Raw genomic sequence first — 16,276 nt, forward strand, 5'->3', positions numbered from 1 at the left:
CCTGAAAACTAGTGAAAAAAAAAAATATCTTATTGTAATTCCAAGTTTATATTTTGCAAATGCAACAATTCAAGTGACTAATAAAAAAATGATGGTAACTATAAAATACTATTCAATTCATTAACATTAGTTAATCTCAACATTTACTTATACATTTGTGTGATCAAAAGTCGTATCTGTTAACATTAGCTAATGCACTGTGAACTAACATGAACAATTGAGGTTAATAAATGCTGTAAAAATATATCACTAATTGTTAGTTAATGCAATTGTTAACAAATGAGACCTTATTGTAAAGTGTTACCAAAATGATATAGATCTGCAGTGTAAGTGTGAAAACTGTCTAAAAAACAAGAAATTACAAACACAAGAAATAAATCCCTGTCAAAGTCACAATTAGCCTACTATAATAATGAAAGAGTGATGCTTTTAATACATTGACACAGTGAAAAAAACCACAGTGATGACGACAATGATGACTTATGATATTTTATTAACAAAGAGGAGGTCAACTATAATTATAATGAGAACAGTATTGTAATAAACGGTAGTTGTTTCAGTGCATTTTTGTGAGAAGAGCGCGTCTACGGCTTACACATTCTGATTAGTTCAAGCAGATATAAATCGTATTATCGTAATATTAAGGTATTTACGAGGCAGTGGTGCTGGAACGAGTGAAGAGAGATCCGGTGGGACGGAGAGCTCGCTGCTGTGCCCCTGGGTCGAGGTGGGGTGGCTGCCGTCCTGGAGGGAGCGGAGGAGTCGCCGGCGTTCGCCAAGCGCTCTATAGTTCGGTGAAAAAGGCATAGCCAAAAAAGGAAACCCATTTACACAACATAAAATTCCAGGCCTGGCCCTCTCTCGTCCTCCACTTGTATGTCTCCGGGCTCCCTCATGAGAGAACTCAAGACCGGTGTGACTCGCAGGTGGTGCTCATTCTCAATCACCCACCGGTCCCGCTCGCTCCTCCCATGTCCCTCGCCAACCTCGCCACATACACTATTGTAATAAAACGTTGTGAATTCTTTGGGCTTAGTTGCCATGTTTCAGCGTGTTGTTGGGAAGAACAAGCTCTTCAGTTTACCAGTGTTAGTTTTTTTCAGCGCAGTAATATTAAAGATGTTTACTAGGGATGTAACAATACAGTTAGTCCACGGTTCAATACAGGTTTGGAACAATATTAGAGTGAGGAAATAATGACAGTTAGAGGTGAACTATCCCTTTAAGGACTAGCGTCAGCGTGTTCACTACTGCACTGCTGTCAATTTAAGACCTGCACGCATCTAATATACAGACACACGTTCCTCACTTCCCCGCTCTGTTAAAGTGTGAACAGTATTGCAAGCATGGCTAAACACCTCTAACTTTAGTGCATAGTGATTGGATATTTGCTCATATCAGCGCGTAGACTCACAGGCACACTCAAACAGAGCCATTTCGGAGAGAAATAAAAAAACGCAATTCACAAGCTCATATTGAACGTGAATGCCGTATCGAACGGTTTAATATTATATTGAGAATTGTGGCATCCCTAATGTTTACTATTACTGTAATATTAGAAATGTTAATTTTTTTAATTCTATTTATCCATGGCACATGCATTTTGGTTCTTTATATGCAGCTTAAGTAATGTTGTCCAATGACTTGTATTTAGGTAGTTTATTGTATTGTAGGGTAGAGTATTATAGAAAACGCTGAGCTTAAGGACTGTGTAACTTTTTTATAAATTTAGTGTCCCCAACTGAGCAAGCCAAGCCAAAGGCGACAGTGGCAAGGAACCAAAACTCCATCAGGTGACCTAATGGAGAAAAATAAACCTTGGGAGAAACCAGGCTCAGTCGGGGTGCCAGTTCTCCTCTGGCCAATTAACAAACAGTGTATGATTATTATTCTGGCAACTTTACAGGTCAGAGGTCATATCAGATCAGAATATTCAAAAGATCGGAGTCATCACGCCAGAGACTGGTTTATTGAGGATGACATGTCGTTTAAAAAATTATAAAATAGGAATATTCGAAAGATCGGAGTCATCACGCCGGAGACGTCTTGGGTACCCATAAATAAATATGTAGCCGACTCACCTATGTTCATCAGGAGCCTTTAAAATATCATAATAGGGGCACTTTAAGAAATATTGTGCATTTTTCAAAAGGCTCTTTTTATACGTTTACAGAAAAAGGAAAAAAAATATTTGCTTAATTATTATTTTTGTCTTGTTTTTCAGTATACAAATACCTAAACATTTTTAATTAAGATACATTTACTTAAGAAGCACAGTTACTCACTGTTCCTGTTTAAATGACTTTCATAGCTTTAATCAAGGATTAATCTATATTTAATTGAATACATACCCATTTAGCACTATTTTTTTTTTATTTCTAACTTTTGTCCTTCTCTGAAAAAGATATACCTATGCAAAAAATCTTGGTGTATTTTTGACTTCGAGCTTAACTATATATAAACAACATACCAAAAACATTAAACAGCCCCTGCAGATCATTATGAATAAGCATGAGGTAAAGTTTAAGAATTTACCATGAAGGAGAAGGAGCTGTAGTTCCTCGTGTTCACCCCTAAAGAAAGGGGTAGAAATAATTTGTGAAAAAACAGCCTGTACTGTGACATGTCCTGCATTATTTTCCATAATTAATTTATTAACAAGTGAGTCTTTATACTATCACACAAGGAAAGGTCAATAAGTCTCTTAAAATATCTTAAATATACTTTAAATTCATGCATCTTTACAAAAAAAAATGTATATATATTAAAATTGTATATGTAATATATATATTAAATAAATAATAAAAAATATATTAAAACTTATAAAATGGGATATATTTTTTATATAAATGGGATTTATTTTTAATAAATGGGATGCTGGTTTGCTGGTCAAGTATGGGATGCTGGTTTGCTTTTTTCCCCCTCCTCATTATACGTCTGCAATTTGAAACAATAAAAGAAATCCGGTAATTGTTTAAATACATTACACAAACAACATATATATATATATATATACACACACAAACAAAAAGAGGCAACATTTAAAAATATATATATAAAAAATATAAAGTAAATATAACTTTAAAAAAAAAGACTGACTTTCTCCAGTTCAATTTGCTTCTTTCTCCGCTGGGATCAAACCAGCATCTGTATATCAGTTCAGGGGTTTAACCCACTGGACCACCATCTCCAAAGCCTCTTTGGCCGAGTTGAAAGCCGATTTCGTAATTGATGTCTGTTGAAAGAAAAATAAGAGGTGTTAATAATAAGCAGTGACAGCAGCTACTTTACCTAAAACTATTTCAACAAGATTTGTCTGATTAATTGAGTTACTAAATTGAATATTTGTGCCTTTAAATATTCATTCATTCGTAACATTCATCATATTATTCATTAAATTCATCACTACAGGACTATTTAAGAAAACTGTAGGCATTAAAAAAAAAAAACAGAAATCAGTGTCAAATATACAACTTCACCCATACATACACACATTTAAATGAAATCTGTGTTATTTTTCAACTACCCTTAAACAAAGCATGTTTTAAAGTAAATTTGAAGTATAAACCATTAAACAGCTGATTAAAGTGTGTGTGTGTGTGTGTGTGTGTGTGTGTGTGTGTGTGTGTGTGTGTGTGTGTGTGTGTGTGTGTGTGTGTGTGTGTGTGTGTGTGTGTGTGTGTGTGTGTGTGTGTGTGTGTGTGTGTGTGTGTGTGTGTGTGTTGGGTTATGTTAGGGTTTTGTTAACAAACTGACCCCCCATTGCGTTTTGTTCATCCAGGCTCAACTGAGAAGGAGTAAGGAAGTTGTAATAGGCTTCGTCGTTACTCGAGTCCGTATCGTCTTCACTCCAGTCATCGCTGACTTCAGGGTCGCTGGGGATATCCTGATATGAAGGCTCATCTAAAGATGGTAATGACATAAATATTACAGTATTAATAAAATTACTGTGCTTCTACATTTTTTACTTTCCTCCAAAAAACCGTAAAGCAAAAATAAGCGTAGAGCCAGTGCAGACTCCAATAAGCAGTTACATATTCTCATAACATGAACATCTCACTTACCATCATCACTCTGTGAGTGGGTGTTGTTGACTTTCCATTCACGCTGGAAAAAGGCGTACAATCCTAGCAAAGTAAACAGCATTTTGATGCCTTTGTTAGGCGAACCTGCAGTGTGAAGCGAGGTCAACGTTTGTTATTTATCGCTGCTGAATTTACGTTGTGTACAGATAAAAATGGTGTAATATCCAGTGCGCAATAAATCAATGTAGTTAAAATGCAAGCAAGTTGTTGTGGTTTAAGCAGGAATCGAGTGAAAGACACGAGAAGCAGTAAATCGATCATCAACGAACAGTGAGTGGTGCAGATTGAGCAAAGTAAGATTCTTTATACCGAGCTACTGTGACGTCACATTCTAAATGACATTCCAGAGCCGCAGAGAATTCCGTTCTGCGCTGTGGGCGGGGCTTCGGCGTAGCCGAATTTAGCCGAAACAATTTGACCCGTGAGGAATGAATGGAATGCGAGGAATGCTTCAGCTTATATAGAAAAACCTAAAAAATTATTCACCCAAAATGATTTTATAATGTCTACATGTGGATCTGAATGCATACTGAAGTGATAAACTCGAGAACTGCTATAAGGCCATATGAAATATCATGTTATATTTATATATATTTATTTTTCAACAAGAGGTCGGCAAAGACAAAAATTGGCCCAATGTGAGATTTGAGCTGAGTTTTAAAGAATTACTTTGAATTTAAGTTAAAATAATGCGAAGAATGTGCTTAAATTATATTATTTCTTGATAAAAATCTAGTAATTTAATGGTAAAATTTTTATATATATATATATATATATATATATATAATGCATTAAAGACTAGAACAAATATTACAAAAATTAAATAATATAAGCTTTCTGATGGACAAAAAAAATAAAAGAAGGATTATTTTAGGGCCCTGATTTGATAAACAATTTTGTGTGAATGAGAATTATGTATTTTTGTATGATATCTGAATTAAAAAGCAAGTAAATCACACCACCAAACTGCTTTTATTTTAGTTTATTTTAACGACCATTGCCACTTTTAGACTTTGTAACATGCACAACTCAAAATTCAATGAGGAAATGTTGATTTATATTTTTTAAGTAACAAATCAGAAGCAGGCATGCAACGTATTTTAATAAACAATGTTTTATGAATCAGGCTCATATATGGCTCAGATCAGTCAAAGGTGTTGCAAAAGTCCTTCTGGCAGCACTTGATGTTGATGTAGGAGTTCTGTTTCTGCATCTCACAGTCTGACATGGACATGCACTTTTGGAAATGGCCATCTGTTTCAAACAAAACCAGAATTTTTATTTTTTTATATTATATGGAATCTTGTTTCCACCATGGAATAAAACATTTAAAAAGATAATTGCGACGTTTTATCTCACAATTGCAAGTTTACAGCTCACAATTTTAAAAAAAATTCAGATTTGCGTGATATAAAATACCAATTGCGAGTTAAAATGTCAGAATTGCGAGAATTAAACATTCATTGGTTCTCACAATTCTGACTTTATAACTCACAATTCTGACTATATCTCGCAATTCTGACTTTATAACTCACAATTCTGACTATATCTCGCAATTCTGACTTTATAACTCACAATTCTGACTATATCTCGCAATTCTGACTTTATATCACGCAATTCTGACTTTATATCTCGCAATTCTTACTTTATAACACGCAATTCTGACTTTATGACTCACAATTCCGACTTTATGACTCGCAATTCCGACTTTATATCACGCAATTCTGACTTTATTTCACGCAATTCCGACTTTATATCTCGCAATTCCGACTTTGTATCATGTTATTCTGACTTTGTAACTCGCAATTCTGACTTTGTAACTCGCAATTCTGACTTTGTAACTCGCAATTCTGACTTTGTAACTCGCAATTCTGACTTTGTAACTTGCAATTCTGACTTTGTAACTCGCAATTCTGACTTTATATCACGCAATTCTGACTTTATATCACGCAATTCTGACTTTGTAACTCACAATTCTGACTTTGTAACTTGCAATTCTGACTTTATAACTAGCAATTCTGACTTTGTAACTTGCAATTCTGACTTTATAACTAGCAATTCTGACTTTGTAACTCACAATTCTGACTTTATAACTCACAATTCCGACTTTATATCTTGCAATTCCGACTTTGTAACTCGCAATTCTGACTTTGTAACTTGCAATTCTGACTTTGTAACTCGCAATTCTGACTTTATATCACGCAATTCTGACTTTATATCACGCAATTCTGACTTTATAACTAGCAATTCTGACTTTGTAACTCACAATTCCGACTTTATATCTCGCAATTCTGACTTTATATCTCGCAATTCTGACTTTATAACTAGCAATTCTGACTTTGTAACTCACAATTCCGACTTTATATCTCGCAATTCTGACTTTATATCTTGCAATTCTGACTTTATGACTCGCAATTCCGACTTTATGACTCGCAATTCCGACTTTATAACTCGCAATTCTGACTTTATAACTCGCAATTCTGACTTTATAACTCGCAATTCCGACTTTATGACTCGCAATTCCGACTTTATAACTCGCAATTCTGACTTTGTAACTCGCAATTCTGACTTTATATCACGCAATTCTGACTTTATGACTCGCAATTCTGACTTTATATCACGCAATTCTGACTTTATAACTCGCAATTCTGACTTTATAACAAGCAAATCTGACTTTATATCTCGCAATCCTGACTTTATATCTCGCAGTTCTTTTTTTTCTCGCAATTGCGACTTTATATCACACAATTCTGACTCAATTGCGACTTTAAATCTTGTTCCTTTTTTATTTTTTATTCCGTGCCGGAAACAAGCTTCCATAATATTACATGCATTGCCCAAAAACAGCCAATTCCAAGATACAGTTTACCTAGGCTAGGCGGCATTACTTTGCGAGACAAGAACTCCCGCGACTGTACACTACGGAGAGAGAGCGGCTTGCTTAGCAGCTCGCGTAGCAGCGCAAGGCTTTAAAACGCATGCAAATAATGAATTCTCATTCAAAAATAAAACAACTCATATCAAGGGCATAGTAAGTAACCTTCTACTATTAATAGGTGTAAAGTATATGCATTCTTATTGCGATTGAATTAAGGTTGCTCCATTAACTCTACGTGTTTCATTTTCTCATTTATGTCCATCCTGTTTGTGATTATCCTAATTTGTTTCAACAAGCGCAGATCCTGCGCTGACTTGTTCAGGGAACGCAAGGGGTGGGAGAATGGTTAAGTTAAGTGTTCATGGGACACTGACATTGCCAATTATTTGGAATATTTGAATAATCCTAATATCTTTAATAATAAAATTTGGCCTAGTAATTTCAGCATTTGATTAGTAGTACTTATTTTACTTTTAGATTTATAATAGACTCACAAAATTTCTTCCAACAGCCCTAGTACAGAATCAGATAGACCTATCATCTATCTAATTATGTAATATCAGATCAACTTTGTTGATTATCCATTGAAAATGAGAACCCTGTAGGTGATGATACACAGGGCAACTTTTTGAGCAATGTTGCTGGGCAATGTTGCCCGGCAACTTTTTGAGCAATGTTGCTGGGCAATGTTGCCGTCAACGGGCAACCAGATGAGACACAGGGCCCACAACCCATCTAAATTATCCAGATAAAAATGTGTTGCCCATTTTCAATGTGAAAGTGCCCATGGAACAATCGCTCGGCAAGATTGCCCAGCAAAATTGCTCAATGAGTTGCCCTGTGTATCATCACCTAGTGAGTTTTACTTTATCTAGCAGCAAAAAAGTTATAGCATGGTGTGTTTGAGTTCATTTAATTGAAAAGAGCCCTAACCTGCATCAAGCTCTATGGGGGAAAAACACTGGAAGTCAAGTAAAGTTAAGGTAACCCATGGGTCAAACACTTTTGGCCTTTACAAATATAAACTGTAACTCTTTAAATTTGTTCTTATTACCTTGCCCCTCCGTGGATTCCGCCTGCTCCACTTGCCCCTCCGTGGATTCCGCCTGCTCCACTTGCCCCTCCGTGGATTCCGCCTGCTCCACTTGCCCCTCTGTGGATTCTGGCTGCTCCACTTGCCCCTCCGTGGATTCCGCCTGCTCCACTTGCCCCTCTGTGGATTCTGGCTGCTCCACTTGCCCCTCTGTGGATTCTGGCTGCTCCACTTGCCCCTCCGTGGATTCCGCCTGCTCCACTTGCCCCTCCGTGGATTCCGCCTGCTCCACTTGCCCCTCTGTGGATTCTGGCTGCTCCACTTGCCCCTCTGTGGATTCTGGCTGCTCCACTTGCCCCTCTGTGGATTCTGGCTGCTCCACTTGCCCCTCCGTGGATTCCGCCTGCTCCACTTGCCCCTCTGTGGATTCTGGCTGCTCCACTTGCCCCTCTGTGGATTCTGGCTGCTCCACTTGCCCCTCCATGGATTCCGCCTGCTCCACTTGCCCCTCCGTGGATTCCGCCTGCTCCACTTGCCCCTCTGTGGATTCTGGCTGCTCCACTTGCCCCTCTGTGGATTCTGGCTGCTCCACTTGCCCCTCTGTGGATTCTGGCTGCTCCACTTGCCCCTCCGTGGATTCTGGCTGCTCCACTTGCCCCTCTGTGGATTCTGGCTGCTCCACTTGCCCCTCTGTGGATTCCGCCTGCTCCACTTGCCCCTCCGTGGATTCCGCCTGCTCCACTTGCCCCTCCGTGGATTCCGCCTGCTCCACTTGCCCCTCTGTGGATTCTGGCTGCTCCACTTGCCCCTCTGTGGATTCTGGCTGCTCCACTTGCCCCTCTGTGGATTCTGGCTGCTCCACTTGCCCCTCCGTGGATTCTGGCTGCTCCACTTGCCCCTCTGTGGATTCTGGCTGCTCCACTTGCCCCTCCGTGGATTCCGCCTGCTCCACTTGCCCCTCCGTGGATTCTGGCTGCTCCACTTGCCCCTCTGTGGGGCTCGCCTCGCAGGGTGTGAGCTGCAGAGTAATCAGCTGATCCTCATTGCCACTGGAATCCTGGGTCCATCCTGTGCAAGTTAACAAGTGTTGTGTTTTGCTTATTTAAAACATAGAGGTTAACCATAAGCTTGATCTGTACCTGTTTTAACTGTTAGGTAAATGTGTTTGAATAATATATACCAAATTTTCCCCAACCAGATTTGAAGGCACTTTTGATTGCAGGAGAACTATTGAGAGTCTACTGGATGTATTAGATATCTGTAATATATTTGATTGATTTTCTATGATGATAACCAATACAATATATCTTTAAGTCAGGAAAATAAAACCCAGAGTGCTCATAATATCATTTGAAAAAATGACAAGTATAATGTTTGTTTACAGTCTGGGTCAAACTATTCAGTTAAGACTAGACTGTGTGTGCTAAAAAACTTTGGGCTTTATGCCTCAAAGTTAGTAGCAGTGTAAGTTTGTGGTAGCCTGGCGTGGCCATACTCAATTCTAGTCAGAATATGAGTCTGGTACCGCTCCATTGAGTTTTGATTATGGGGCGTGTTTCAACCGAGCCAGGAAAGACCTCAATTGGATAGACCCACAACCAATCAGAGCAACGGAGCGACGCGTCAAATTTCAACAGAACTCAACTGCAGCGAGGCGTTATAATTTCGCACTTGATTTCTTTTTTTTTGTTCTCCTTTCCTAGTAGCAGAACAGGTTTGTAGCCAATGGCATGGAGTTTCTCAAGCTGCAATGACAAAATTGTGTGTTTGCTGTTTAAAGTAATAGAAAAACAACATAAAAAATAACTAAGAATATTAATTAAAAAATATATAACATTATTAATGACAGCATCCAGGTTACTGCCATTCAGGATTTTGAACCTAATGGTGAGTTTAGCTTTATGTGCAAACAGGAAAGGCTCATACAATAGAAGCAAAAAACAACTCTATATAGAAAAACAGTAAAAAGATGAACCTGACACCATGAGGGTACCCTTTATATAACTTTATATAAATATTTATTTTCGTAACATTAGTAGCTCGGGTTTGGCATCTACATTGATAAGATTATGTAACCATTGTGCAACTGGACAATGACAATCTAAAGATTTATTAAAAATAAAGGCAGAACCTTAGTGATTACTTGACCAAATGGGTGAATGCTGCACATATTTACAGTTGACGCATTCACATTTTAAAGTGCTTTGAGTAGTACAATATGAATGCAGTTCATGTGTTATTTCTCATCCACTCGATAAGAAAGTTTGATTATTAAATTGCATCTGTAATTCCGTCATAATGCATGCCTGTATTTGTTATGAACTCAAGAATTCCTGAGTTTCAATTATATTTGCTGTGTGTTCAAATTTTGCTCTGGTAGATAATTTAGGTATGTGATGTATTACGGTGAAGATGTGATAACTTTATGGTTGTATTACCACCACTAAAATAAAAACTACAAATCACAATTACGTGTGCCTTCAAAGTTGATAGTTAAATTATACTTTTAAAAAGATTCTGATGACACAGGGAGGACAAAGTATCATTGGAAAAAAAAAATTCAAATGTATCTATATTGGCAAAAAATAATGCTTTTCTGACCTTCCGACTGGCATGCTCAATAACAAATGGTACCACTGAATGTACTTCCTAGATGATCTGGACAGTTTACTGTCATGTATGAAATTGTACGTACCATGATATTGGCTTCATCCTTGATGGATGCAGTGTTGTGGTTTTTCTTACGACCAGCCACCCATTCCTCTCGCTTCTCATCAAACCTCTGAAGCTTCTTCTTGAGGCGCTGCTTCAGGGGCTGCTCCTTTTTACAATGCGAGCAGATTTTTTGAGCGCAAAATATTATCCCCTGACAAAAGGGGCAGATCTTTTTTGTAGACCCCCCTGGCATTATAACAAAAGACAGACAGACAGACAGACAGACAGTCAGATACAAACAGACAGGCTGACAAAAGATGGGTAAGACAGACAAGTAGACAAAAGACAGACAGGGAGGAAAGAAAGAGCAATAGATAAAGACCGTGAGATAGATAAAGATTGAAGAGATGGACAGAAATATAGATAGTGAGAACAGAGAGGATGTAAGATATAGAAAATAATGAAGAGATGGCTCTTAAAAGTGCCTTTGGGTTTTAAAAAGCAGGTTCAGATATGTTCGACAGGTGATATGTTTGACAGGATCTGCAGGGAGAACAACAGAAAATGTTAATTATGTAGTGTTATGTTGATATAAGATTTAAAAAGTGTACCCTAATAGTGAGTGATTCCCATTTTCTTATAAATGCTTAGGATAAATAAATACAGATCACGTTCTTATTTCCTGTGCTACTGTTAAAAGTCACGTAACATTTTTTTTAATTAATTTGTATTAATATATATAGGTCTACATATATATCTAGAACCTATATCTAGGCCTAGAACATTTTCTTTTATAAACTCGTAATTGTATTAATTTTGGACGTGTAAATAATGCTTATGAATTCATCTTGCTTATTAGACTGTTGTAAGCGACTTACCGTGGTGGAATCGCGCTGGCGAAGGCATTTTAGGTGGTATGGTCTTGCTTCTTTCCAGCGCTCAGAGGCTTTCTGCTGCCGAAAAGACCATGATGATGCAGAGCTACTTTGAGGCTGAGCAGCAGAAGAACATGACGCCAAAATATCAGAGAGCCTCTCCATATTTTTTTCTGTAAAGAAAATCCAAAAATAAAGCGGTAAGGGATCATTTACTGTAGATAAGGAACAATTAAAAGTCAACTGATCAGTATTAGAATTAACACTTTTTTTATACTGTACATGCATAAATTCATCACTGTGAATTACCAAATTCCTCTTGAGGATTTAGTTTTGTTGAGGTTGCAGCAAGTGGAGCCTCCACACTGGATGACAGGGAGCAATCAACCGTGGGGTATGTGGCTGTAAAACAGTAATAGAAGAATAAGAACAAGTTAGGCTATCACACTCTATTCTTGTTCTTCTTTTCAAACTATATACTAAACAATTTATGAAATCAGACATATGTTTGTTAAGTACTTGGTAGTGTCTCCTACAATAATGTCACTGAAAGGTTTATCTACTTTTTAATGTCTTTTTAGATATTTGAATATTTTAAACTCTCAATAAACAATTACATTGTTCTAATTTGAGTTGGTCCAACATTGTCATAGTAAATTCCTACAAATGTCAAATAATCCAGATATAACCTGTAGCGGAGGCTTGGCGTCGCCCTCGGCTTACCACGTCCTACAGAGTCCCTTTTAGAGGTGTGTGGAGGGTCTCGTACACGTTTCCTCTCATCAGCTGCTCTCTGTGTATTGGAGTGAATATTTCTTGTAAGACTGATGTTGATAAAAGTATGGTAACCAAAAGGCAGGTAACTTGTGAAAGGAAAACACAACATAGTGTGTTAGTAAGGTGTTGAACAGCTTAAATGAGCCTTGGAATAGATTCTCCAAGTCTCTGTAACTCAGAGGAATGGAACTGCATATACTATTATTATTATTATATTCCCTTATTAACACGTTACAGAGCATGGCAGGATGCATCATGCAATATACCTGTATTAAATCTTCTGCACTCATCATTCTTACATATTCCTCATCATGTTTTACTTTAATTTGTTATGTTTGTTATAAAATGATTGAGGTGTACAAAAACTCTAACCTTGGCTTCAGCTAGAATGTGTTCATGTTTCAGCTCCAGAGCCATGCGTCTCCTCTCTTGGTAGTGGGGATCCTTTGAATCAAGTTTATGCTTGGTGGCCATTGCAATGCAGTCAGATACAGACAGACAGACAGATACAGACAGACAGACAGACAGACACAGACAGACAGTCAGAGTGAGATACAGACAGACAGATACAGACAGACAGTCAGAGTGAGATACAGACAGACAGTCAGATACAGACAGACAGACAGATACAGACAGACAGTCAGAGTGAGATACAGACAGACAGACACAGTCAGATACAAACAGACAGGCTGACAAAAGATGGGTAAGACAGACAAGTAGACAAAGACAGACAGGGAGGAAAGAAAGAGCAATAGATAAAGACCGTGAGATAGATAAAGATTGAAGAGATGGACAGAAATATAGATAGTGAGAACAGAGAGGATGTAAGATATAGAAAATAATGAAGAGATGGCTCTTAAAAGTGCCTTTGGGTTTTAAAAAGCAGGTTCAGATATGTTCGACAGGTGATATGTTTGACAGGATCTGCAGGGAGAACAAAAGAAAATGTTAATTATGTAGTGTTATGTTGATATAAGATTTAAAAAGTGTACCCTAATAGTGAGTGATTCCCATTTTCTTATAAATGCTTAGGATAAATAAATACAGATCACGTTCTTATTTCCTGTGCTACTGTTAAAAGTCACGTAACATTTTTTTTTTTATTAATTTTTATTAATATATATAGGCCTACATATATATCTAGAACCTATATCTAGGCCTAGAACATGTTTTTTTATAAACTCGTAATTGTATTAATTTTGGACGTGTAAATAATGCTCATGAATTCATCTTGCTTATTAGACTGTTGTAAGCGACTTACCGTGGTGGAATCGCGCTGGGCAATGGTTTCTGCGATGGTCGCACAGTGACGTGTTGCACAAAATTGCGCCAAAATATCAATCATAATTCAAAAGTACAGTCTTAATATTTTATATCCGTGCTCAATTATAAAGGGGTCAGCATAAATGTCCAAGTGAAGGAAAAACGAGTATGTAGCCATTACATTTAAACACATATCACTTCCCAGAATGCATCCATCTCTTTGCCAAAGGATATGTCCATATAAAGTAATAAACATTTCTGCAGTAGGCTATATAATTAATTTATTACAACTTCATAATCAGTATTGAGATTTTTTCTTTTCTTTTTTTGGCGCAAAAAAAAACTAAGTAGGCTCACTATTGCAAATTGAAATACCATCGACAATTATAAAATATCCCACAATAAATTAAGGCATGTTTTAAGCCTACAGCAGATATGCAGTCCTGCAATTATGTCGTTTTAATGTATTCCGAAATTATATTAAAAAGAGAGGAAAAATCGTGATATTACCGAATGAGAAAAGGGTTTCAGCTAGCTACCCTCAACGTCGGCTTATGGACGTGAGGGGGAAATTACCACAATATGTGATCGAAAATTATCAAATATAATGATGAATGTTTTAAGCATATAGAAAATATACCGTCCTGTAATTATGTAATTTTAATGTATAAAATTTAATAAAAAAGAGAGGAAAAAGAGTTAGTGTTAGAAAATAATCAAAGTTCAAAATTCAAAGATGAGGGATTTGCACTCAAATCTATCGGACGACCCTCTCCGTTGTCAAGTGACGAATAGGGGTGAGACCGTGTTGCAAAGAAAGACGTGGTGCAGGCACGGAAAATACGTCCCTTTGAAATACATTAGATTGAAAGTCGTGCCGAGTGACACGAAAAAAAGAAGAAAATTCGTGCTAGAGGACACGAACCAATTCGTGTTGAGTAGCCTACCGAATATAAAGCAATACAACAAGGATTAAAATCTCCTGATTAAATGTTGAGTAATGTAGCCCTTAAAGTTTACAAAATGAATAACAATTGTAAAAAAAAATAGTGTGCTCTCGGAAGAAAGACGTGGTGCAGGCACGAAAAATACGTCCCATTGAAATACATTGAAAGTCGTGCTGAGTGACACGAAAAAAAAAGAAGGATATCTGTGCCCTTGGACACGAATAAATAGATTAATGTTGAGTATAGCCTACCGAATATAAAGCAATAAAAACGAGGATTAAAATCTCTTGATTAAATGTTGAGTAATGTAGCTCTTAAAGTTTGCAAAATGAATTACAATTGAGAAAAAAAACAATAATGTGCTCTCGAAAGAAAAACGTGGTGCAGGCACGAAAAATACGTCCCGTTGAAATAGGCTACATTAGATTGAAAGTCGTGCTGAGTGACACGAAAAAATTGGGAAATTCGTGTCAATGAACACGAATCAATAGATTAAATTTCGTGACTATGTCACGAACTGCGTGAATAATAACATTAATTTTCATCATTGTCATACCACGATAAAGGAATAATACACAAATGTCCTTCAGTCTTTCAGTCAAGATTAAGTTCCAAGTCCTTAAACACAGACACTGTTCTCGTAGCTTTTACGCTTTTAGAAAACTCAATGGATACAAAATACATCTCAAGTTTAAATCTTTAAAAAAAAAATTACATTTATTAATGTGGTATTTGGCTAACAGAAAAATAAGATTTACAAAATAAATATAATTTTTCACCTTAATCAAAACCAAAAATTACATTTGTATGAATCAATTAATATTAGGATCAATCTTTGATAAAATCACAAATATCAAACCAAAATGTCACTGATGTGTGAGAGCAATTCCAAAATAAATGTAAAGTAGATTAAAGTTTCTCTAAACAGAAAGAACTGAGGGTATTAATGTAATTTTAAGTCTTTTGAGAGAGCACTTATCTGGATAAAACCTATGAATTAATTTAACAGTAATTTATCTCATTTTGTTGGTTATCAGATTAAAGTCACTGATATGCAAAAACACACATGAGGTCGCGTGAGCGAGAGCACATCCAATGTCAACACATTTATTGAACAGTTACAATATTTATACACACAACAGTTAACGTAAATATTTTTATTATAATCCGAGAATGCTTCGTGTCCAAAATCTTCATCATTATAGCTCATAAACGTTAATAGAGCAAAACCTCGGTGTCCTGCTGTAGAGATTTATTTAGAGTGTTGTAATGCCAGAGCAACCTTGCGAACAAATTGTGAAAATACTTCAAAACTAAGTCAACCTTATTAGAAATGTTGCAGATGAAACAATAGCAGACAAAAAAGACACATTGTTGCTGTCAAAACCATTTAATTTATTAATTATAAAAAATAGATTCTAATCAATATGTTTAATGTTGGTCTGTTGGTTTGTTCAGATTAAGGCAGTTTTAGGCCGATTTGATGGTGTCCACATTATGCTGACTTTCTTTTTTCTTCCTGCAAGAAACAAAATAAAACTTTTATGAGAGGCTTTTCAAGTTGTAACTTCAGCTCAATTGCCAGTATATTCAGCATAAGGAGAAAAACTACAAAAAAATTATTACATTTGCACATTACAAAAATTTGAGCTGGGTCAGAATGTTTGCCAGTTTAGTCATATTCACAACTAAGGTTACATTTTGTGCTCAGTGCCGTTCAATATACACTGTTTTTTAAGAAACATAAATGTAAGTGTGTCATA

Source organism: Gobio gobio, assembly GCF_949357685.1.
Source record: "Gobio gobio genome assembly, chromosome: 6".
Taxonomy (NCBI): Eukaryota; Metazoa; Chordata; class Actinopteri; order Cypriniformes; family Gobionidae; genus Gobio; species Gobio gobio.